Below are 5,000 nucleotides of genomic sequence, written 5' to 3' on the forward strand. Positions count from 1 at the left end.
CTCTCTCTTTTTTCTTCTTTTTTTTCTTTCTCCTTTCCAAACCAATATTGTTTCTCCCCTTCTGTCGCCTATTCCTCTTTACTTCGTCCTTCATCCTTCTTGTCGCTCTGTCCTCCTCTCCTTTCCCACTCCATCTCCATATTTCTATCTATCCCCCCTCCATCCTTTCCTTTAATCCCTCTCTACCCAATTTGTTGTTATTCCTTCTATCTCCCTTCTTCTTACCACCCTCCTCTTCCCCTATTTCATATTTATTTTTCTCCTTCACACTTCATTGTGCCTCTTCCCCCTTCTCCATCTCTCATTCCCCCTTCCTTATTCTTCCTTTGCCTTCTTACTTTATCTTTCCTCCTCTCTTCTTCCTCCTCCTCCTTCCCATCCCCTCTTCGTCTCTCATCCCCCTTCCCTCTTCCTCCATCTTTCTTCCTCCCTTCCTCTTCCTCCTTCTCCCTCCCCCTCTCCCTCTCCTACTTCATTTCTCTTCCTTCCCCTTCCCTCCCTCCTCCTCCCTTCTCCCTCCCCCTCCTTCCACTTCATCTTCCTTCTCCCCTTCCTCCTCCCCCCTCCTCCTTCTCTCTCCCTCCCACTTCCTCTTTCTCCTCCTCCTCCTCCTCCTTCTTCTTCTTCTTCTTCTTCTTCTTCTTCTTCTTCTTCTTCTTCTTCTTCTTCTTCTTCTTCTTCTTCTTCTTCCTCCTCCCCCCTCCTCCTCCTCCTCCCCATCCCCCCATCCCCCCTCCCCATCCCCCTTCCTCCTCCTCCCCCTCCTCCCTACTCCCCATCCCCATCCCCCTCCTCCTACTCCCCATCCCCATCCCCATCCCCCTCCATCCACCCCCCTCCCCCTCCTTCACCTTCTCCTCCTCCTCCCCCTTCCCCATCCCCCCATCCCCCCATCCCATCCCCCTCCTCCTCCTCCCTCCTCTTCCTCCTCCTCCCCTCCCCCTCCTCCTCCTCCCTCCTCCTCCACCACCTCCCCATCCCCCATCCCCCTCCTCCTCCTCCTCCTCCTCCTCCTTCTCCCAACCCCTTCCTCCCCCTCCCCCTCCCCCTCCCCATCCCCCATTCCCATCCCCATCCCCCTCCTCCTCCTCCTCCCCTCCCTCCCTCCTCCCTCTTCCTCCCCTCCCCCTCCTCCCCCTCCCCATCCCCCCATCCTCCTCCCCCTCCACATCCCCCTCCCTCCTCCTCCCCCACATCCCCATCCTCCTCCCCCTCCACCTCCCCATCCCCCCCTCCCCATCCCCATCCTCCCTCCTCCTCCACATCCCCCTCCTCTCTCCCCACATCCCCATCCTCCTCCCCTCCACCTCCCCATCCCCCCTCCTCCCTCCTCCTCCCCTCCACCTCCTCCTCCTCCTCATTCCCATTCCTCCTCCTCCTCCTCCCCCTCCTCCTCCTCCTCCTCTCCTCCTCCCCCTCCTCCTTCCTCCTCCTCCCCCTCCCCATCCCCCCTCCTCCCCATCCCCCCTCCTCCTCCTCTTCTTCCTCCTCCTCCTTCCTCCTTCCTCCTCCTCCTCTTCCTCCTCCTCCTCCCCCTCCCCATCCCCATCCTCCTCCCACCCCTTCCTCCTCCTCCTCCTCCTTCCTTTCCTGCTTCCCGCGCTGGTGAAATGACGCAATACATCTCACTGGCGCTGAATGAGTCTCGTCACAAAGGACTCGAAGGAATCTTAAATATGGAGAGAGAGATTGTGTGTGGATGTGTGTGTATGTTCGTCTCGAGATGGTCTTGATGCACATCTCTCTTGAAAATCTCTCTTGGGATTATTTTGATTGTGTTTCTGCTCTCTCTCTCTCTCTGTCTGTTTGTCTCTCTGTCTGTCTCTTTGTCTGTCTCTCTCACTGTCTCTCTCTCCTTTTCTATCTATCTGTCTATCTATCTATCTCTCTCTATCTATCTATTTATCTATCTATCTGCCTATTTATTTTTTTCTCTCTCCCTCTATCTATATATCTATCTGCCTATCTCTATCTCTATCTATCTATCTATCTATCTGCCTATTTATTTTTCTCTCTCGCCCTCTATCTATCTATCTATCTGCCTATCTCTCTCTCTCTGTCTATCTATTCATCTCTCTATCTATCTATCTATCTATCTATCTATCTATCTATCTATCTTTCCATCTCTCTCTCTCTCTCTCTCTCTCTCTCTCTCTCTCTCTCTCTCTCTCTCTCTCTCTCTCTCTCTCTCTCTCTCCGGAACACACGACAAAGAGGAAAAATAGGATAAAACGGTGAAAGAAGATGGATAATATGCATTACATTTTCTTTACACAAAAGAAAGAAGAAAGAAGAAGGGAATGAATAATAGATATATGCCACAAAGGAAGAAAAAAAATAGAAGAAGAAGAAGAAGAGGAAGAAGAAAAAAGAAGAAAAAGAAAGAAAGAAAGAAAAGAAAAAAGAAAAGAAAGAAAAGAAAGAAAAGAAAAAAGAAAAGAAAGAAAAGAAAAGAAAAAGAAAAAAAGAAAAAAAAAAAAAAAAAAAAAAAAAAAAAAAAAAAATATATATATATATATATATATATATATATATATATATATATATATATATATATATATATATATGGCGTGACCTTCAACTTTAAAATCTGATGAAATGAAGACCTTTTAAAGGGCTTTTGATGACTCGAAGACGTTGTGGTCGAGATCTCCGCTTTTAAGATCTGGTCGGAGAGAGTGAGAGGAATCTTGATGGAAAAAAAAGACGTTGGATTGATTTTATTGTTTTTTTTTTTCATCTTTGTATATTTTTTTGCATAATTGTTGTTGTTGTTATTATTATCATCCACATTATTACTATCATTATTATTATCATTATTATTATTATCATTATTATCATTATTGTTACTACTACTACTACTACTGCTAATACTGCTAATATTATGATCATTATCATTTGTATTATTCTAGCATATGTATTTATTTTATTTATTTCTTTATTTATTTATTTTGTATTTTATGGTCACTGACATGGACTTTTTCGTTAATTTAGTGGTAAATATTCTTTATATTTGATAATCATATCAGCTGATCATTTTTGTTGTTAATCATTTTATGTCTATATTTTTCTCTTTCTTTTTCCTTTTTTTAAGTTCGTTGTCGCTTTCCGAGAATTATTATTAACGGTGTTGATTACTGTCATTTCTTATCGAGACTCTAGTTACTGCCCAAAGATGACTCCTGTCATTCTATTTTCCTTCCAATTCTTATTCGATAAACCATCCTTTTTTCCATTTTCCGAAAAGGGTAAAAAGTGTCAAAAAATAAATAAAAAAAATAGAGCCCAGATACCATATATCACCCCTTGTCAAAAAAAAAAAAAAAAAAAAAAAAAACAGAAAATATATGGCTTAAAATCAATGAGAAAATTGCTTTCAATAAATCACCTCAATTGCAATAAAAAAAAAAACAAGCATGCATCATTCCCAATCAACAGAATTAAATCAACAAGCGTATATTTTACCGCTGTTGACAACCCTGGCGCGTGACTTTCCCGATGGAGGTTTAATTCCCGTTCCCGATGGAGGTTCAATTCCCGTTCCCGATGGAGGCCCAATTCCCGTTCCCGATGGAGGTTCAATTCCCGTTCCCGATGGAGGCCCAATTCCCGTTCCCGATGGAGGTTCAATTCCCGTTCCCGATGGAGGCCCAATTCCCGTTCCCGATGGAGGTTCAATTCCCGTTCCCGATGGAGGCCCGATTCCCGTTCCCGATGGAGGCCCGATTCCCGTTCCCGATGGAGGTTCAATTCGCGTTCCCGATGGAGGTTCAATTCGCGTTCCCGATGGAGGTTCAATTCGCGTTCCCGATGGAGGCCCAATTCCCGTTCCCGATGGAGGTTCAATTCGCGTTCCCGATGGAGGCCCGATTCCCGTTCCCGATGGAGGTTCAATTCGCGTTCCCGATGGAGGTTCAATTCGCGTTCCCGATGGAGGTTCAATTCGCGTTCCCGATGGAGGCCCAATTCCCGTTCCCGATGGAGGTTCAATTCGCGTTCCCGATGGAGGCCCGATTCCCGTTCCCGATGGAGGTTCAATTCGCGTTCCCGATGGAGGCCCAATTCCCGTTCCCGATGGAGGCCCAATTCCCGTTCCCGATGGAGGCCCGATTCCCGTTCCCGATGGAGGTTTAATTCCCGTTCCCGATGGAGGTTCAATTCCCGTTCCCGATGGAGGTTCAATTCCCGTTCCCGATGGAGGTTCAATTCCCGTTCCCGATGGAGGTTCAATTCCCGTTCCCGATGGAGGTTCAATTCCCGTTCCCGATGGAGGTTCAATTCCCGTTCCCGATGGAGGTTCAATTCCCGTTCCCGACGGAGGTTCAATTCCCGTTCCCGATGGAGGCCCAATTCCCGTTCCCGATGGAGGTTTAATTCCCGTTCCCGATGGAGGCCCGATTCCCGTTCCCGATGGAGGTTTAATTCCCGTTCCCGATGGAGGTTCAATTCCCGTTCCCGATGGAGGCCCGATTCCCGTTCCCGATGGAGGTTCAATTCCCGTTCCCGATGGAGGCCCGATTCCCGTTCCCGATGGAGGTTCAATTCCCGTTCCCGATGGAGGTTCAATTCCCGTTCCCGATGGAGGTTCAATTCCCGTTCCCGATGGAGGTTCAATTCCCGTTCCCGATGGAGGCCCAATTCCCGTTCCCGATGGAGGCCCGATTCCCGTTCCCGATGGAGGTTCAATTCCCGTTCCCGATGGAGGTTCAATTCCCGTCCCCGATGGAGGTTCAATTCCCGTTCCCGATGGAGGTTCAATTCCCGTTCCCGACGGAGGTTCAATTCCCGTTCCCGATGGAGGCCCGATTCCCGTTCCCGATGGAGGTTCAATTCCCGTTCCCGATGGAGGTTCAATTCCCGTTCCCGATGGAGGTTCAATTCCCGTTCCCGATGGAGGTTCAATTCCCGTTCCCGATGGAGGTTCAATTCCCGTTCCCGATGGAGGTTCAATTCCCGTTCCCGATGGAGGTTCAATTCCCGTTCCCGATGGAGGTTCAATT

This window comes from Penaeus vannamei, chromosome 18 (assembly GCF_042767895.1).
Source record: "Penaeus vannamei isolate JL-2024 chromosome 18, ASM4276789v1, whole genome shotgun sequence".
NCBI lineage: Eukaryota > Metazoa > Arthropoda > Malacostraca > Decapoda > Penaeidae > Penaeus > Penaeus vannamei.